The sequence below is a fragment of the Dermacentor variabilis genome, chromosome 2 (assembly GCF_050947875.1).
Source record: "Dermacentor variabilis isolate Ectoservices chromosome 2, ASM5094787v1, whole genome shotgun sequence".
NCBI lineage: Eukaryota > Metazoa > Arthropoda > Arachnida > Ixodida > Ixodidae > Dermacentor > Dermacentor variabilis.
Window position 1 is genome coordinate 23,522,736 of NC_134569.1, and position 21,330 is coordinate 23,544,065.

The following is a 21,330-nucleotide window of genomic DNA, read 5'->3' on the forward strand; positions in this document are numbered from 1 at the left end:
AGTTTCATTCTTCACTAGGTACAAGGATGAAATGACTAATAGGTCACAACAAATGCGGGACGCGACCTCCCGTCAATCTTTATTAAAATACTGCTCCAGCAGTCCAACAAGTCTTTCTTGAGCATTTATTTGTCGCTCTCTGAGCACCCGGTCTTCTTTGGTCGCCGATTCCAATGCCTGCCGAAGCAGGCGTTGCTCGTTAAGGAGGTCCCGCTGAAATTCGCTTGTGCTTGTGAGCTTTCTCTTTCGAGAACGACGCTGGTTTTCATTTGTTATTCGACTTCTCTGTGATGGTGCCTCATCTGCTAGTTCTGATGCGGGGACAGCTTCCGATGGCTCCAGCTCCCATTCATCCTCGTTGTTTGGCGATTCGTAGCCATGCTCCATGCAACAGATCAACTGAAGGGTGAAAAGAATTGTATCTTAAGCACACATACACAACAGTGAAACTTGATTTAGTAGCATCCTACTTAGCTCATTAAGGCTGCCTTATCACATCTGATTATCAAAACCATACACTTGTCTTCTATAGGCATTTTTTACATTGTGGATCTAGTGGTCACGACACCAAAAAACTTCCTGTTGCACACTTTCTGCATCCAGTTTTACCAGAAAGCATGCGATTTGTAGCGCTATACATGAGAAGATGGGGCACTACCTCATTATATGCCTGCATGCACATTGCAATGCTTTAGAGGGCATTCTTGTCTGCATATGTAGGTACATTGCTTGATATGTGGCGTTGTTACAGCTTGAGTGCACATCAGTTCTTTACTGTAATAAAGGTACGACGAGAGCAAGGGAAATTGCTGAAGCATTTTAATTAAGCTTGATGTGTGTAAACAATTCAACAGCATCATTAAACTGCACTTGAATCATGCCTTTATATCATGTTGCTTTCCATGCTCTTCTGTCACCTCGTTGTCATTCAGTTTATGTATACAATTTTCATTCTTCTGAATAAAAAATTTCCGGGAGCACTTGTCCTGCCTCAATTGGCAATTTGTTTTGTTTGCGTTTTCAGCCATACCTATCCGAAGCTGTACTGACTTGTCCATTCTTATGCATTTAAAAGCACGTCATGCTGAGTCTGCTTCATGCACTATTATGAGCATGCATTTGTACAGGTTTATCATGACAAACTTGCCTGTTCAACTGTGGCATCTGAGTGCGCTGCACTTTCTTCTACCAGCGACTGGTCATTCGCTGGCAGCGTTCCAAGAAAGCGATGTATTTCCTTAAAATACATCCATGGCACAGGTGCAGAGCCTGTTGTGCGTTTCTTTGCCCAACTTCTGGAAAGGTCGGTGAACAGCATAAGTGCTATTGCATGAACTAGGCAAAATCCATAGGCATAGTAAGCACACTTCATGCAGGAAGAAAATTACAGTATGTGCTTTAGCGCTATACTTTCAAAATAAACAGTGGCTGTGTGCCAGTGACCTCGATTAAGCATGACATAACTAGCATTTGCGCAACTCTCAAAGTTAACATGCATGCACGCACTGCTGTTTGAACAATTTTCACTGTCGCTGAGCAGGCCAGCGAATTTTGCACCATCCAGTAGACATGGTTAGCTGTCTTGGTAACAGGGAATGAATACTTTAGGGAATTTTATGTTCCATCAAATCACACTACAGTTCACACTACACACTTAACTTAAATCACACTACACACTTAAATCACACCACTTAAATCCCACTACACACTTAACTTTACGCTCCCAGCCGTTCCCTTTCTTTTTTTGAAAGACAAGCACAGCACATATGGATCTGAAACTGACGCTGCGGTAGTGCTCGTGTGAGGGAATTCAGCTGTTGCGTCTAACGTTTCAATTCGGCGGGCATATCAAGTGCATCTTCACCAAATACAAAAAGACAAAGAAATAAAACAATGCAGTCCGCGTTGAATGAACCACGGCCGATCGACGAAAACATGCGCATGAACCCAAACACACATCTCACGACATCAGTATACTAGCCTTAAATGACTGGAAATTAAGTGCCAACGCTGTTTCTGCCAATGTGCAGCACATAATATCCAGGCTTACCTGTACATTTGGGTGAGGTTGTCGATCTTGCTCTGCACCTGTTTCCTTGTCCGGATAATTTCGAGCCTGGCGAGTCCTTGCACAATGCGATCATATACTCTAGCATTCCTCCGCTCTCCTCTCAGGTGGTCTAGATGCTCTTCCCAAAGACTTATAAGAGCCCATGTCTCCCGTTCGCCCCACGTTGTTCGTGGTTGCGGCGGGGCCGTCTGTTGGGTTGCCGTTTGCGAGGAGTCGGAGGCGCTCATTCCTTGTGGCTAGGCAGCGGTTGGTGGGCGTAAACGAGGTAAAATACAGAACTACTAAACAAAAGTGACGAGGGAAGACGCGCAGAAAAAAGCCGAGGAGACTTGAAATGCCTAGCTGCCGCTCGCCAAAGAAACAAATCGCACGTGGCACCCGTGTTGCCCGTGTTTGTGTCGATCATGTCGATGTTGCTGCTGACGACAGGCCGTGCCGGCGCTGCTGTACCGGCGGCTTCATGATGGAGATTGCGGGTGTCCCGAAAGTGTTTAGTACCTTAGTATTAGTATTTCGTACTTATAAGCTTGTTCTGAAGACGTAAAAATTGAACTTCCATATTTTTGGATATCTTTTTTTTCTGCTGTCGGACGCCCTCTAGGTTCGAGAGTATTCCCTTGAGGTTTCAAAGGACGAACGCGCACTCCTTCGAGTCAAAGCTCCCTTCCAGTAGGGCTCCTTTGCTGTGCCCGTGTGACAGCGCGCATTCTCCCTTGAAGTAAAGGATCTTTGGTTCAAAGGACTTTGAAAGTGCCCGTGTGACTGGGGTATTATACTCTACCCTTAAAACCAAGACTGTCGTATTTTAAGAGATAAGCAACTCCAAAGAATACTACGCACACTACGACTACGTCCCCAATAAATACGCTTATTCCACCAATCTTGGGTTTGGAAAATGAAAGTAATGTTGTTGTGCTTTTTTCTCCCATAAGTTGCCCGCCGTATAGCGCTCGCATGGGTTCCAATGAGTCCTCTTCAGAAGCTTCTCTCCCGTTGTGGCAGACGCAATTCTATCGTTGCTCACGTTTTCCGCTCGTAACCTGCCCGCGCAAGCTCTCGCCCGCGTTCTAACTGATCCTCGGTAAGGCCAAATCGAAACGAGCCAAGAAATTCCTAAGGGTGTTTGTTCTATGCCGCTTGTCGATGCATGCGTCGACCCCATAATAAAATGTCACCGGTAAGAATTTGGCCACAGAAAGAGGTTAGCTTTGTGTATTCTGTTAATTCTCGTCTTTTTGATGTGCCACATAGAGTTGAACATTGTTTTATCACATAGCTGCAAAGACGCCATCCTATTTTGGGATATCCTCCAACAAACTTTAAAGAAATACTTGCAAATCAACCCCCATACTATGCGTTACCTGCTACCAAGTAGGTGGCGGCAAGTGCAGAGAATTTCTGTATTCAAAGAAATCTACATATTCAAGCCTAGATATATAGCGCTACGGGTTTTTGTGACACGAAACGGAAAACCAACGGAATGGAGCAGAATATAACCCCAGGCACCCAGCCAAAGAATTAAATTCTTTGTACACGGTATATGGGCGTTTTTGCATTTATCCCCAATCGAAATTCCGCAGCCGCCGTGGCCAGGATTCGATCCCGCGTCCTTGGGCTTAGCAGCGCAACGTCGAAGCCACTACGCAGCCACGGCGGGTTAGCCAAAGAATGCTGCTACGCATTAAAGAACTTCAGCCAAATTAACAACAGATTCCAAGCTCTTCAAGCTTGCTCGAAAAGTGCACCAAAGCCTGATTCCGTCATGCTGCCTCATTTTATCAGATGAAATCGCGGAACTTACCAATGGCTCGAATATCTAGATCTGTCTCGAAACGACGCGTGCCATTTAGGGGCATCATTTCATAACGCGACCCGACTAGAATGCTGGCCGAGCATTATCCCGCCACCTTCGACCGGAGGTACGAGTACACGTGTAACTCACATTGGAACCGCGTATGTTTTAGTAACTGTGAGTGAAGTGCGACCTGTAGTGATTTTTTTTTTCGGTTCCCACTGCCATTCTCTACCCCTTGTAGTTGTTTCACTTTATAGTTTGTGGTATGTGATCTTGTCTAGTTCATTCTTTCCTGTTTCCATCCCCTTCATCCTATCCCAGGTAGCACACAAAGTCTTGAAAACGTCGTATTAAGGGATTCAACGTCTGAAACGGATTTTTGACCAAAATCGACGCATCAAAGACGTTCCAAACAAGATAGCTTAAAAACGAGGGGTGAATACGTTTTGATAACGTTGGAAGCCAGACAGCTTAAAAACGAGGGATGAATACGTTTTGCAAACGACTCAAAACGCCACCGCCACGCCACGGCGCCACGCCACGCCACGGCGCGTCAGCCTCTTTAGCGGCGTCTACAATATTCAACAACCAATCAACGCGATCCAACCTTGCGCAAGGTGGCGATACCGTCGTCAAATCATGTGACCAAGGTGGCCACGTGATTCGTGATGCCGGGCAGCCGGGCGAGCCGGGCACAGTCGCGTCGTCATGGCGTCGTCGCGTCACCGCACTCGCATTGCGCTGTGGTGTGTTTGCGGCTGTTCTGAACGTGCTGCCGCTGCCCTTTGCTATGTAAGTGTTGCAGTGTTTTGCTGTCAAGAAAACGATATTCTGTGATCAGTTTGGGTTGTGCGATATGTTTGTGTGGTTTTAATTTGGAAAGCAGTAGTGTTTTCTATTGTTATGTGACCAAGGCGGCCACGTTATTCGTGAAGCCAGGCATAGTTGCGTTATCGCACTCGCATGACACTATGGTCTGTTTGCGACTATTCTGAATCTGCTGCCGCTGCCCTTTGTCATGTAAGTGTTGCAGTGCTTTGCTGTCAAGAAAACGACGTTCTGTGATTAGTTTGGATTGTGCGATCTGTTTGTGTAGTTTAATTTGGAAATCAGTAGTGTTTTCAATCGGAGGGCGCGGAGTGGAGGGCACTAATCAGCTCTTCAAGTTCATTGTCATGTTATGTGTGGCGCCTTTTCACTGACGCTGTAATTAAGGCGTTAAGGGCAGTATAAGGACGAAAGTTAGAGGGACGAAATCGTGCCTGTGTGTCCCTAGCGTCGGGGTCGGCCGCTATGCGTGATCCTAACAAGAAAGCATTTTGCAGAATGCGAAGAAAGGCGGCAAAATTTCTGTCTGTGCGCACCCTGCCGATCGCCGCATTAGAGCCGTCATCGTGGTATTTTAGTCTCCCGTTTAGCAAGAGTGTTGCAGACAAGGGAACTGGTTCAAACAGGCTTTTTTAAATGATTCAGTACTAGTGCGGTATCCCAAAAGGTGAGGTCAAGCGCTCGCCCTATTTTCTTCCCTCGCGCTACAGCGCACTGACAGAATTTTGCGTGCACCATACCGTGCTTTTATCCTTTGCGCTTCAGGTTCTCGATTGTGTTTTCGCCCCCTTTACCCACGTGATGGGTATTTCATGGTATTACCGGGTACCACATGTGTGCATATATCGTGTCCAATATATGAAACGGCCAAATTCGATTTTATTTGACACCTCAAATGGTAGTAATGTATTGAGTCCCTTGTAGCTTTGTGATTGTTATCAATTTTACTATTTGGCGAATGGATACAGCATGTACGCTGCATAACTCACTTGTGGATACTGCATACGTGAGTCGAGTATGCCCTTGGTATAAAATAACTTGTATGCTTTAGGTAGTACGATTGTTTGCAGTTTGGGACATGTGTCGGAATGTACGCTGTGCGCCCTTCGCGCTTTACGGCGGCCTGCCGAGTTCGTGCGGGTGCCATGTGTGCGCATGGAGTTCGCGAAGCGCTTTGGCAGTTTTATACATATATATATAAATATATATATATATATATATATATATATATATATATATATATATATATATATATATATATGTGTGTGTGTGTGTTCGCGCGCTTCGCACAACAGGGCATGTCGCAGTTCTTTGTCCTTGTGCAACACATTTTCCTAGCGTACGTCTGTGCATTATTTGATACCGGTTTCACACGGGGCTCTTTTAGCCGCTATCCAGTCCCTTACAAATCGAATTTCTCGGTCGTGATTGGCTCCTCTGCGCAAGCTACGAGAGAGCCAGTCGCATCGATAATTTCGATCCGGATCGGGCTTGATCGCGATCGAGAGTGGTCATGTGACACCGGTTTTACACATGGCTCCCACATAGGGAACACTTTAAGTTCAATGCTACTGAGTGAAGTGCAAGTGCATATATATGCCAGTGGTGGTATGTGGGCAAGTCTTTCTGGTGAAGCCAATACTTGTGCATTCAAAACATTTCAATTACCAGCGTAGTGCATCAATATGTCTACTTCGACAAAATGGAGCACCAGTGCAGATATCTGAGCATACCTGTCCAGGGCAGCAAGTGTGTCTACATTGAAACCACTACCAGCATGGGCGGCAGTTCTATTTCCAGCAGCGGGACTGCACAATAATCAGTAGGGTGCTCTCAAGCTGTTTATCTATGAAGCTCTGCCTGGACTGTGTGCCAAATATTTTTGGACGTGAAAGTGGGGGTGAATTGGTAAACATCAGTGGAACTGTGCCTGGACTTTGTGGCAAATGTTTTTGGATGTGAAAGTGTGAGTGAACTGGCAAATAATTTGCTCTGGGCTACATGTGTTAAACGTTTTTCTCATTCAGAGTGCTTTTTTTTTTTACTTTAGGAGACTGGAGATGTGCGCAAAGTGTTGCATGTCAGTGGGCTAATTAATGCATTTGCTGGTTTGCAAATTATTCGTTGCAACTTTATTTTTGCCAGAGAGGTACAACTTTGCCTCTTGTAAACGGCTTTTTAGATAAAACACTTACTATTTATTATGACCATTGCTTCCTTTGTTACACAAATGCAGCTTCCAGTACATTCCAGTTTATTTCCATGTTTATGTAAGTTTCTAATATGAGGCTTGCATATTCATTTCTCACGTTCTGGAGTGGCAAGATGCAGCATTACTGTCTCATCGTTCGCTGTACTACAGTAGTGTTCACTTGTTACACTGAATCCCCTGTTTAAGTATTCTGTATTAATTTCACTTTATTGCTTTTTTGTTGTATGGTTATTTTTTCTCGCCATTACCTTCTTTGATATATCCTAAAGGCAATATTTTCAAGTTTGCATTGTTCCCATTTTTTTTATTTCTGTCACAGGATTGTTTTATGATGGTATGCAGTGGTATTTCTTTTTGTGCTCTTTTCAAGCTTCTAGATGATTGGTAACATTGCTTGGAGGCGGTTACCACCCAATTCATACTCTTGCATTTTTTCAGTCTACTTCTTCCATTCGCTCCGATGTCACTTCTGCATAACTAGTCCATCTAATAGCACGCGCACTTTACTATGATAAATTAGACACTTTAGTACACTCCAGGTTTTTCTGTTCATTTTTGTATGTGTACTTGGAATTTTGTTTATGTGCTAGTGAATGTTCACTTTCGAGTTCATTGCGAATCCTTTCTGTGATTTTTGTCATTGTTGATGTACTTTTACTTCTATTTGCATTTCTCACACAGTTTGTTCGAACCTTGCATAAGCATAACATTTTAATAAAGTGTTTTTGCTTTGTCACAATGTTCTCATTTCATGCACTCTTGGCATGAAGGGCTTGGTCTGGCCACCTGCCAAGACGTGGCCATTTGTTCTTTGCAGGATGTCATTCCCATTGTGGTTGTAAGCATCGTAGCTTACTAAAGGCGGTATTAAGGATTTATTGTTCCTAACAGGCTCATTTTCGTGCGACTTGGTAGAGGATGCGCCGGCCATGCGGGGAACAGTGCTTGGCACTGCGCCATGGCTCTTACAGTCAACACCGGCGCTTCTACTCATCTGGGGCGCGATTGGAGATCGTTGTTCGAAACGCCCGATCAGTTTCACCTCACGCGATTGGCCTAGGCCGTGCCAACGGGTGCGGCTGACGACGTCTGCACGGCATAGGCCAGTCGCGTGAGGCGAAACTAAACGCGTGTTTTGAACAACGATGTCTGATCGCGCCCGTCACCCGCAAAAATTAGCTTCAGATGATCGTAAACCTTTCAAGACCGCTTCTAGACCAGCTTTTTGATAACGTCCTAAAAACGTTTAGAAATTGGTTACGAATAGTTTTGGCAAAGGGATAACTTGTGTCTTTCCCAATTTTATTTCTAGACCAGCTTTTCGAATACGTCTTGCAGACCTGTTCTAGATCGTCTCAAGAAAGTAATTAAGCCGGACATTAGCAGAGATCTACGACGTTTTCCCGCCGAAGTTCTCTCATTCGTGTCTTCTTTAACCCGTTTTTATCGTTTTGGATAAACGCTACGAAAACGTTACGTATCTCTTTTGTGCTACCTGGGATCTTACATTTCTGTCCCCTCCTTAAACAACAACAAGGCCACATTCCATGCATTCGAATCGTGCCGTCGCTCCCTCACTCCTTCCTCCGGGACAAATTGAGAGAAGGAGGAGGAAGATGGTTGGCTGCAGGCGCATCCCGCTTTGCGACTGTGCGACTGCGCACTCTGCAACGTTGTATGCCTCAGTGGGACATCCACACTGTATGACTGCGGCGCCTTCAAAGACTGTGACAACGCCGATACAGACACTTTCATATTGCTCACTCATCCCTTCTCTTTAATGCGATTGGTATATCTTGCACACTTCAGGCAAATCTAGCATTATAGATCGTATGCTATACATGATAAAAATGTACAGACGAAAACAATACGACACTACAAGATACATTCTGCAGTTCTACAACAGGCAAAGTAGTTATACAAGGTCCATTAGCTGCTCCACTAGTGAACAAAACTGATCTAAACTTGGATTATTTACAGCTTCGCTTGGTAGCGCATTCCAAGCGTCCACAGCGCGAGGGAAGTAGGTAAACTTAAACGTATTGCAATGCGTATTAAATGGCCGGATGCACTTATCGTGGTTTGTCCTACTAGACCGACGGCCAGGCGGATGAATATAATCGTCTTTTCCGATTTTGACGTGTCCGTTAAAGAGGCGATAAAGAAACCTCATAGATGCAACATGACGCCGGCAGGAAAGAGTTGCCAAATGCGCTTGATTGCGCATGTCGGTTGCAATGTCGTGCCAAAAATACTTTGAATAGATAAACCTAAGAGCCCTATTCTGTGATCTTTCAAGTTTATCGCGAAGGTACTTTTGATGAGGGTCCCACACTATGCTTCCGTATTCTAAAATAGGTCGGACCAGAGTTTTATAGGCAGTTAATTTTACGGCCTGAGGTGCTTTACTCAGTCTTCTGCGTAGAAACCCTAATTGCTTGAATGCCTTGGCGCATGTATCGGTGATGTGCATATCCCATTTTAAGTCTTGCGAGAATGTGACCCCAAAGTATTTTACTTTGTCGACTTGTGTAATATTCAAGCCTTTAAGATTGTACGTAAATGATAAAGGTCATTTTTTCTTGGCTATGCTGATGAACGCTGTTTTAGAGACATTTATTTCCATCCCCCACGTATTGCACCATTGGGCAATGTTTCCTAAAGAAGAATTAAGCTTTAGTTGGTCGTCAGTAGTGCGAATTGCAGTATAAATGACACAATCACCTGCGAAAAGTCGCAATGTTACACCTAATTCTGCACAAGAAGAGATGTCGTTAACGTATGTAAGAAACAATGTTGGCCCTAAAACAGACCCTTGGGGCACACCGGACAATACGCTTAGGCAGTCAGAATCTACATTGTTTAAACTTACACACTGGGTATGATTTGTAAGGTAAACCGAAATCCATCCTATTACTTTGCTATTAATGCCAATCGATTCAAGCTTAATTGGCTATTAATTTAGAATGAGGTACGCGATCGAATGCTTTCGCAAAGTCTATGAATCCCGCGACCTCGTGCTTAACAGCGCAACACCACAGCCGCTGAGCCACCGCGGTGGCTATGTCGCATGTAGACGAAGCAATCGACATATCAAAATTATCACTAAAGCTTCTAAATAAAGACATCTGCAGTAATACGGTGCGTCGCTATGTTAGTTTAATGCTAATCGTATTAGCGTCGACAGTCATCGTGAGATCAGTTCTCCCGATTTTCTTTTTCACTGTTTCAGCTTACGAAAAAGGATGTGTCCAGCGCTTAGTTTACGGAATTTTACTCCTGAAACGGCAAACTATTTTACAGTATACAATAAATGTTTTTCTTCTCCTTTCAAAATGGATTTAGTCTTGTCGCTGCCCCGAGCCGCTTGTAGGATTATCTATACATGTCTGTGGCGGGATTAATTCTATGACTGGGCTGTGATTAGGCGCTTCTGTTTCGAAAAATTGCAGATTTCTGTAATATCCAGAATTGGGGACTATTGTAACTGATAGCATTTTGTAACCTATTTGTAAAGCTATTGTAATCTGTTAGCATTTTCAGCCTAACGCTGATAACGGTGACTAAGGAAACTTATGAACCATATAAAGCATCGCAACCGCACCACGTCCCAACTTCCGCATAAAAAACACAACATCGTTTTTTTGCTCGAACATCGTGGCACAAGGGTTGATAACCTTATGATCCTTACAGTAGCAACGTGCACGCCTCCTTAACTGCCTCTTTTATCGATATACCACATGAATAGCGAATCTAAAAGGCAATCCCTCGCAGTAAGCGAAAAAGATCATCGAAAGAAAAGAACAAAGCCATAAGAGGACGTAAAGTGGCCAAGCACACAAGCAAGTGGACGGCTCACTACCATAGCGAAAGCAAATAGACGCAGCGATCTATATATCCTCATGTCCGTAAAAACATTTACGGCTGCCATTCGCCCTCTCGAGATGAAGGCGAAGCTTCTTGTTATACAGTTTCGACAACGTGCTAGCATAGCAGGCATTGCCCGCTTTATCACTGAGCAGCACACTGCTCGTACACGTAAAGCAATTTAAGACAGTGTTCACAGCCGCGCGGAGGGTACGTAACGTAAAGCAGCTGCACGTTGTGTTATCACATCCTGGGAGTCAACAGACGCCACAAATTGTAGTGGCACACGTTCACACTCTGGATTACAGCGCAGAATTGTTTCGGCAGTGCACATCACACACGCAGATGGTGTGACTGTGTAGTGAACTTAGAGATACAATAACGCGACCAACGTAATCTGTGAAAGCCGTAGTAAACGAAGGGTATAGGAATGCAGGGAGGCTGCGAAATCGTGACAAAACCAAGCTTCATTTGAGAATTGTGTGCAAACGTTGATGCGTTAGTTGCCGTAAGCGATTGTGAACCTTTTGCTGAAGTTTCGATGTGAGACAGACTAAACATTTTCGTCACAGAAAGAATGCAGTGATATCGAAATACACAAAATAAAGGATACGATGCAGTCGGAATGAAAAGGGTGCCTCAATAAGAAATCATTTCTTTCAAAATCAGCATTTTAGTCTGTTTCTATCCCACCTGTAGGATAATTTCTTTTAATTTGTAAACAGGCTTTTATTCTAATTCTATTGTAATCGTTTGTTAACAGGTTAACTATATAGTTCCAAAACCAACTGTCTATTTTGTCTCGTCGGTTTCTGTTGAGGATATCAGGGGGAAATCTACACAAAATGCCGAGATATCAAGCGTAACCAACTAACAATGGCGCTTTAAAGGTAAGTTCCATCGCCATCCAGAACTAAATGGCCGAAGCTAGAAGGCCTGAGACGACCCGCGCTATGTGTGTTAGTTACGAAATATGCCACCGTTCTCGGCGAAGCCAGTATCTTGCACGTCGGCGGCAGGCCTTCCTTGGTGTCATTAAACGCCGCAAGCCTTGCGCGCGGTTTATGCTCGAAAACCGCCGCGCTGCAGCGATACGCCTTCAGATGCTAATGAGAGCGGCTCCGAAAGCGTAAAGCCGCTGACGGGGCCAGCAGCCCTTGCCTCGTTAGCGACATTGAATATGCGAGCCGCGTAAAGGCCTAATAACAACGCGCGTGCCGGTTGTCGTCGAAAGAAGTTGCCTCCGTATACGCGCACACGCACCTGATGCCGCCGGGTTTAGGCGCGAGTTCTTTGTGAGGCGCACGTTCGCGCAACTTTTCGTCGACTTTGCCTGTCTACTTTGTTTTCTACGTTTTCATTCTCTTCACAACACCTGCACGGATGACACTTAAATTAGCTCCTCCACGTGGTACATTAATTGCCTTTGAGAAGACTTGATCCTGAGGCGCTGCTTGGGAATTGCCGCATTGCTTTCAGGTCAATAACTACAATACAGTGACTGGCAAGAAAAAAAGCAAAGGAAAATCCCGGCGACAGGGGCACACAGGAAGGCATAATGGAAGTAGTACAATGTTATCTATAGAGCAGGCGTTGGCACTTCATGAAGGATCGCATCGGCATGGCCGAGGCCCGAGTCCTCAATCCCAGCGCTGTGCTAATTATTCAGCAGGAGCTCAAGACGCTAAAGCAGTCGCTCACGTGAGAAAAACAATAATGGATGCGAAAGAAACAGCGATAGAACAGCCCGAAGTGGACAACAGACAAAGATTAACGTTGTTGTTATCTCGTTACTGCATCTTGACGTCAATATACAGACCCGATAAGATAAGTTTCTAGACAGCGCTGTATTTTTGTATTATAGAATGCGTCCTGTTTCTTTTTAAGGTTGTTTGATTCACGTTACAGAATGTACCAGCCTACAGGCACAGTACATTACGCTTCGACAATAATGAATTGGCACGCATACTCAGCTAGTGCACAACACACGTGAACATTAAGTACCTACAGAAATAACGTTACCTTTGTCCGTATACACTGTATACAAGAACTCTAAAAAAGTTTTCGGAGAATGCCAATGCAGCTTTCAAACTATACCACTTGCTAGACTCTTTCTCTCTCTCTCTTTCGGCGCATTACACGAGAATTAATGGGCGGAATGACGTGAAACTGCGCAGTGCTTTAGTTTGCAAAAGTAGCGCCTGTACGCAGGCAGGCTGCGTAGTAAGGTTACGTGCACGTCAGGGAAGACCTGGTAACAGATAGTTTCACGTATGAATCGACTGCGCGTACGCGCCGGTTTGTGAGGGAAGGTATCTTAAGAGAAAGCGAAAAAAGGCAAGGAGGTTAGCCAGTTTGCACCTAAAGCCCCCTGGTTGCATCTGGTTTGCTATACCTTCACTCGGGGAGAGGGAAGCGGGAAGAAAAAGAAAGGGAAAAGAAGTGCCACGAAGACTGCGTGCTGCTTAAAAAATATTGAACAAGGCACCCTTAAGAAAATAAAATATATTAGGATCATAGACTTGATCGTCGGCCGCACAGAAAGTCACAAGAGAACTACTGGATTTTTTAATGACGACAGGGCTGTGCGACCGCCTTTTATTGCTCGACTGAACGCTGTTGTATGCGCGTATGCATTTTATTAAGAAGTATGCATATTAAGAAGTCGTAACAAAATCCAGAGCGCGAACCGTGCACAATAAATAGCAGCGTAACATTAATTGCGATACACGCTACTCGTGAAACAGAAGCACACAGACCGCGATGCTGGACAAGTGAGAGCGCACACACTTGTCCACACGCGTTCCTCTCTCCCATTTTTATTACACACACAGAGGATCGTCGTTCATCTCTAGACCGTCGTTGTTCTCGTCGCACCAAAGTCAAATGGCCCAACCATCTGCGGTTGACAGGACAAGAGTCGGACGGTAAGCTAAGACAATAAGGCTTCTAAAAAACGGAATTTGGTAACACTAAAGTTAAACAGAATGAACAAAGCAAGTTCTGCGCAGTGTAACGAGCTCTTGTGCGTAATGTCTCGGCCCCTTCCTTAGCGACCTCCACAGATAATATACGAAACAACTCGACAAAGACATCTTAGAGACTTTCTATACTTGTCTTTGAAAAAGCCGTCCGGAACGCTCCCGATGTTTATGTGGGTTTCTGCTCGTTCTCATCGGCCTGAACGGCTGAGGCATTTAGCTTCGTACTTTTATATGTCCTCCCCTTCATTCGTCTCCGTCGGAAGCTGGAGAAATCCGCAACTGCGCGACGAGAGTGAGATCTATAGCCTTGCTTTCTCTTCATTTTTAGGACAACGATCCATTACACCGAGCCTCAACTTTCTTTCTGCTCTCTTCTGCGCACAAGGGTCGAGCTTGCAAGGGGGAAAAAGAAAGACACATCATTGGAGGGAAACTATGTTGTAGAAGAAACACATGGGCAGTCGAACACAATAAAAGCAGAAAGTGCTTGCAGTGAGGAATCAGTGTGTCGACAACTATGGTGAAGGAATAACGAAAAGGGGACTCGTATAAGGGAACCCAGAGGGATGTGGAGGGGACTCGTACAGCGGGCGGGAGATTTCTGCTCCCACTGCAGCCTCTGCGCAATCGAAACCTCGACGCCCTTTCATGTTTACAGTGCTTATTTTCTTTTTTGCCCTTACGACCTCGCAGTGCATTCAGAATCTCGAAGCAATGGAATCGAAGGACGAATATGTTATATGCGTATGCGCATACATGACGCGCCGGAGACGGTGGACGAGCACAGAAAAGCCACTCCCTGTGGTTTTTTTCTACGCCTGCGCCACAGTTTCTTGGAGAAAACTTAAATTCTGGGGTTTTACGTGCTAAAACCACGATTTGATCATGAGGCACGCCGTAGTGGGGGACTACGGGTTAATTTTGACCAACTGGAGTAGGGGTTCTTTAACGTGCACCCAATGTACGGTACACGGGTGTTTCTGGACCAAAGGACCAATGGCACCGAACCGTCGCCGCCTATACCCGTCGGAAACCACGTCATGAACAACGGCGGCGAATAGGCTATGCACGAACCGTCTACAAGTGACGCAAGACATGCGATCTTCACATGTCTATGTGTTGTTGTTATATGCAGTGTGTACGTCACTTACACTCTTTACGTGCCATAAAACGTCAAGTTGCGTTACTGTTTGAAAGCCGCGCATTTTGGCACGTTAATCCATAGCGCTTGTGTGTGCATGTGTAATGTCTTATTTAGCTAGCTTATAGAACTACGCACAATAAGTTCATTGATTTGTTGTACTCCAGCTGTCATCTAAGCTAAATCTTTGAAAGCTGGACTGCGCCTGTACAAAATGTAGGTTGCAATCTATTGTATCCAAATATCAAAGTCAGGTCAAGATAGCAAAATATGCCTAAACATAAGATCACCTTGTCGTACAGGTGGTCTTTTGAAAAATTTTCAACTTCTACGGAAAACACCCCAAGATGTGAGAATCGCTGCCCGTTTTCGTGCCGGTCCCTTAAACATATGGCCCACTCCTGTATTTACGGTAAGATGAATTCTTCACAGAACTCACGTGTCCAATGCGATATGTTATAAATAATAAGCACATGGGGAAAAGAAGTATTCCTTCCGGAACGTAGATCGCAGGCTGAACTTTAATATACATGCAGCCCGTATAGTACCTTCACCTAAACCAATTTCCTTGCGGTTGCCTTTTCCTTCATTCCACCATCTCCCTCTTCTTTTTATCCTTCGAGCTACAAAATCCAAACAGCTTAATTCAATGTGCGAACTCCTTTGATGCCTCCTATCGTGCGGCTCATCGACTACGTCTTTCGTTCTCTCGCTTGCGCCTTCGCGCCCAATGAACAGCGAGCAATGCGCCGAAGAAAAAGAAAATTAATAGAAAGCTCAGTAGTGCTTTTCTTCGAACCCAGCTTCGAAAATCAGATTACAGCGCGGCACGAGCGATTGTTCGGCTCTCATTGCCGCATATCTTACCACCGCTCCTTACAAGCACGCTTGACCACTGGCAGCTGCACCGTGTTTTTTTACGCCTATTCACGTTGCCATGACCGCGATACGTGAAAAAAAGAAAAAGGAAAACAAGCAGACAGAGAGAGCGAAAGCGCAAGACGGGAGTTGTCGAACTTTTTAGGGTGCGAAGAGCTTGCAGGGAAGATTAAAAGTACGGCACAAAAGAGCGTGCGCCAAGGCGCTCCACTCTATAGCCAGTCACTGGGCGCTGGAAAAAAAACGGCGAAGTATCAGGGGTTTATCGTGCGTGACGTGGGCAGAGACTGGAGGCGCGTATAGACACAAGCACGTTGATCTGCTTATGGTTTAGAATGACGGCCTACTTCTGCGCCACAAGAAACCAATAAGCTGCCAGATGGCCTGGAAAGTGGATTTGTGGACGGCCCAGCTTCGGAGACACTATGATGATGTTTTCAGCGAACGACGTGTTGCAGATTTCTGAACCGAAGTAGGCGAAGCTTGTCAGGCGTGTGAGCCGCATGCTAGAGGACGCCCGGACTCAAGCATCCTAATACTGGTTTAGGATTATTTTGGCGCTTCCCTTCTTCGAATTAAATACCAGCGTGCCTATGTTCTGCCTGCATTTATGAGATACAGCTGCAGCACATAACGGAGGCCCATAAGGGCAGATACAGAGAATGCACTGTATCGAAGCCGTAAAGCTGTCATAATGTTTAGTAACAGCGCTAAATACGTACGCCTGACAACGGAATAGAGGATGGGACACACGGCGCTGGAAAGATGTATTTTATGCTCGTCAACTATAGGAGCATGTTTTTATAATTTCCAAAACCCTTGCTGTTCTCTGTAGATGATATTTCCGTGTTTTTAAGCGCATCACTCATTGGCTAAATGCCTGTTTCCACCGTGAGTATTTCGGGCTGCCCGCTTCTGGGCCTTTTCATTATTAACCCTCAAATTGCGTCTGTTAGGTTGACAGTTCCTGTAAAAATTATTTGTCCGATAAATGCGAGCGCATCGTTGAATTCTTGCTATCAGCATGTACGCCATTCACATGTCTGGTGTGAAAAACACAACAAGAGACCTCATTTTATTCATCCCTGCCCCATGTAACTGTGACAGCCATATTGCTGAAATCTGTAAGGTCGCACAATTTGTACCTGAACGGAAGGATTGTTGTCCGTCAGAAAGAAGCGTGGAGCTAGAAAGCAGCGCGTAGTTTCGAAGAACTTCCAGGTGGCTATCAACCTGTCACACCCTGGAGGCAGTGAATCCCGGATTGGCGGATATAATAACGGTACCGCGTTGTTCTGACGTATGTTGCGCTTCAGAAGAGCATCCGACAACATCTATATGCATACTGACTCCCGCTCGGGCCCCTACGCGCAAAGCGTGACCGTCTCGGCAAGAGTATCTTGTTCACTGCATGTGTTTATGGCGACTGCTGCTCTGCTGCTCTGCTGCTCGATCGAGCAGCAGTTGCCATAAAAGGAGAATTCTTGCGAACTCCTTGTCTCAGCTGTACGTTGAAATGGTCCGGAAGCAGTCACCGCGCACATGGAGTATGTGAGCCACATCCAATATCTAAGGCGCGCTGATGACACGAGATGCCTTGAGCGTTTGCATTACTTATTCAGCTTAGTGATAGCGCACACGAACCGGTTGTCAAATCAGCGGCTGGTTGCAAATGTTCTTTTACCCAGTGAACCTCTATAAGAAGAGATGTGGCAAGAGAGAGGTATACAGAGTAAGGTGGAGTCTAAAGTTATAAACAGTGCTCGAACCAGGGGTGTCTCGGGTTGGAGCTGAAGTTGTTCGACCAATGCTCGATCCCTTGTTCGACCACTTTTGATCATAACGGGAGACGTGGAGACGTGCGATTGTAACGCGACGCCAGTGGACCAATTTCACATTTATTAAGCACATCGTAGAAAGCCCGAACGCAGTTAACGGCGTTTCCATCCATGTCCATCAGCTTACTGTGTCTGCTAGTGTCCAGTTCATTAGCGTGGCGTAGCGGTTTCGAGCTTCCACTCCGTTTGCTGACACGAAGGTATTATTCCTTGCTCCTCCAGGCAATTCGTTGACGCATTTGACCGCTCGCTATGACGTGGTACGTGCGGCACTATTCATGCATATGTAGCTACGTAAATTGCCTACATGGTTTGCAGTCGCCCGCACGATTAATGCGGCAGTGTACCATGGACATCAGTCGCCTCTCCTGCGCAGTGCCGATAGTCGTGCATGCAACAAAATCAGCGTGTTGACTTCTCGTCGTTAATGCACCGAAGCAGGGTAGGTGACGGAAGCAAAATAAATTGGAATAATGTATGGCCAGGAATATAGGTAAACAAAATAAATAAATAAAGAAAGAATGAAAGTCATGGATTCCTATAGTAAAAATAAACAACATTGATGCTGATGATAAGTTCTTTTAAACCATAGAGCAAGGAAGATATTAACAGATTCACGATCGTCTTCTTACTGCCTATATGTGTGTACGCTCATTGTTAACCGTCAGTCACCGTGTTGTCGCACCACCTCACGGTTTGAGTGAGTGAGTGAGTGAAGAAACATTTACTTGGTCCAGCGACACGCGATAAAACGCGCACCGGCTAATCCCACGACGGGACTGACAGATCTAGTCTGCCGGCCCGATCGCGGGCGCGCTAGACGGCTGTACGAATGTACGCCTGTAAGCGTACATTCGTCAGAGATCCAGAATGAGCAACAAGAAGAGGAAAGAAAGTGCGATGGCGCGGTTTGTGCGGCCGCGGGAACAGGAAGAGAGGGAGGGGGCTGCAGCCAAACACGAAGACCTCCGCGTCGGTGTCGTATACACAAGCAGCTCCGAGTTCGGCGGCGACGCGCTTGGCCAGGAACCAAGAACGAACGGCGCGCCGAAGCACCGGCACCAAAAGCCATTGTGCATTGTCTCTCGACGAAGCGGCAGCAGCCGTCTCCGGCGTAGAGCGCCTGCCCGGTTCACGTGCAGGGCCTGACTGGAGGGGGCGACAAGCACAGCGCCGACCTTCGGTACGCTACCAGCCACCCACCACTGCCACTTCAGTCAGATGCGCGCTACTACACTACGCAGTTGGCTAAACACTGCCCAAACCATAGGCACAATAAGGAACCGAATCCGGGTTGATATTCACAACACAGCTTACGCGCGCAAGAAAAATTCGTAACAAGTGACAGCCTGGAGTGGTGGCGATCGAGATGATACAGATTTCAACGACTGCAGATTAATTAATCAATTAATTAATTGATTCCTTCGTTCGCGTTTTCGCGTTCTGTCTGTCTGTCTGTCTGTCTGTCTGTCTGTCTGTCTGCATCGGTCGGTCGGTCGGTCGGTCGGTCGGTCGGTCGGTCGGTCGGTCGGTCGGTCGGTCGGTCGGTCGGTCGGTCGGTCGGTCGGTCGGTCGGTCGGTCGGTCGGTCGGTCGGTCGGTCGGTCGGTCGGTCGGTCGGTCGGTCGGTCGGTCGGTCGGTCGGTCGGTCGGTCGGTCGGTCGGTCGGTCGGTCGGTCGGTCGGTCGGTCGGTCGGTCGGTCGGTCGGTCGGTCGGTCGGTCGGTCGGTCGGTCGGTCGGTCGGTCGGTCGGTCGGTCGGTCGGTCGGTCGGTCGGTCGGTCGGTCGGTCGGTCGGTCGGTCGGTCGGTCGGTCGGTCGGTCGGTCGGTCGGTCGGTCGGTCGGTCGGTCGGTCGGTCGGTCGGTCGGTCGGTCGGTCGGTCGGTCGGTCGGTCGGTCGGTCGGTCGGTCGGTCGGTCGGTCGGTCGGTCGGTCGGTCGGTCGGTCGGTCGGTCGGTCGGTCGGTCGGTCGGTCGGTCGGTCGGTCGGTCGGTCGGTCGGTCGGTCGGTCGGTCGGTCGGTCGGTCGGTCGGTCGGTCGGTCGGTCGGTCGGTCGGTCGGTCGGTCGGTCGGTCGGTCGGTCGGTCGGTCGGTCGGTCGGTCGGTCGGTCGGTCGGTCGGTCGGTCGGTCGGTCGGTCGGTCGGTCGGTCGGTCGGTCGGTCGGTCGGTCGGTCGGTCGGTCGGTCGGTCGGTCGGTCGGTCGGTCGGTCGGTCGGTCGGTCGGTCGGTCGTTCGTTCGTTCGTTCGTTCGTTCGTTCGTTCGTTCGTTCGTTCGTTCGTTCGTTCGTTCGTTCGTTCGTTCGTTCGTTCGTTCGTTCGTTCGTTCGTTCGTTCGTTCGTTCGTTCGTTCGTTCGTTCGTTCGTTCGTTCGTTCGTTCGTTCGTTCGTTCGTTCGTTCGTTCGTTCGTTCGTTCGTTCGTTCGTTCGTTCGTTCGTTCGTTCGTTCGTTCGTTCGTTCGTTCGTTCGTTCGTTCGTTCGTTCGTTCGTTCGTTCGTTCGTTCGTTCGTTCGTTCGTTCGTTCGTTCGTTCGTTCGTTCGTTCGTTCGTTCGTTCGTTCGTTCGTTCGTTCGTTCGTTCGTTCGTTCGTTCGTTCGTTCGTTCGTTCGTTCGTTCGTTCGTTCGTTCGTTCGTTCGTTCGTTCGTTCGTTCGGTCGTTCGGTCGTTCGGTCGTTCGGTCGTTCGTTCGTTCGTTCGTCCGTTCGTTCGTTCGTTCGTTCGTTCGTTCGTTCGTTCGTTCGTTCGTTCGTTCGTTCGTTCGTTCGTTCGTTCGTTCGTTCGTTCGTTCGTTTCCATGGATGGATGGATGGATGGATGGATGGATGGATGGATGGATGGATGGATGGATGGATGGATGGACGGACGGACGGACGGACGGACGGATGGAATCGCGTCGGGCCAAGTTGAGACATGCCGAGTTGAGACGGGCCGGGTAGATTTGTGTCAGGTTGGGTGGAGTCGAAACGAGCCAGTCGGTCAGTACAAAAGTATCGGAACACTTTCAAGCAATATTATAATTATGATGTTGACGACAACGTCTATAGGTTGACAACAGTATATACTTGTCGAAATCGGTGTATAGATGAGGTCGCTAAACGAATAAGAAGCTTCATCCATCTGACTGTAAAGCTGGAACAATGCCGTTCTAGTCCATCTTATTTTCGGAAATGACACTGATATTATTCACTATTAGCCACTGTTTCGCGCGCATTACCACCACAATAGGCCATTCGCTTAGTCGGGTGATATGTATGGAAATATAACCAAAGCAGAAAAGTACGATGCAAACGACTCCTCTACAGCTCAAGGCCTCCAAGCTCGGCGCCGTGACGTCACTGGAAACATTAGCGAGCGAACATGCAAAAACACTCCAGGCCATCCACATTTCCGTCACTGCGTGCGTGACCAGCATAATGTAAAGCATGGCCGTACAGGTTGACTGACATAAAGGTCGCCATATATTAAAAAGCCGACATGCAAGCCCACTAAAGTGCGATTAAGCGTCTCAGAGAGAAACATAGCTATGCCGATGACGCAAAACATTGAATCCTACGTCCTCCTGGTATAAAAAAAAAACATTTTACATTGACGAGGAACCCGCAAAATTTTTTAGCATTGTTAATCATTATTAATTTTTAAGGCATGTTGCCAACAATTCGCTCTTCACACATGGTTAATATTAACAGACTGTTGGTGTAATGGGATTTGAGAGTTACA

The 21,330-nt window shown here is 46.7% G+C and overlaps 1 protein-coding gene and 1 long non-coding RNA gene across 3 annotated transcripts in view; both read right to left on the reverse strand.

Moving 5' to 3' along the window:
- Positions 1-21,330, reverse strand: part of LOC142571513 (high affinity cAMP-specific and IBMX-insensitive 3',5'-cyclic phosphodiesterase 8B-like) — a 403,386-nt gene that overhangs the window by 211,196 nt on the left and 170,860 nt on the right. The window lies entirely within an intron of this gene.
- On the reverse strand, positions 815-2,971 carry LOC142571512 (uncharacterized). Its single transcript, XR_012825892.1, has 2 exons — positions 2,051-2,971; positions 815-1,295 (listed from the first exon to the last, which is right to left on the reverse strand). It is a non-coding gene; the product is annotated as an uncharacterized LOC142571512 (long non-coding RNA).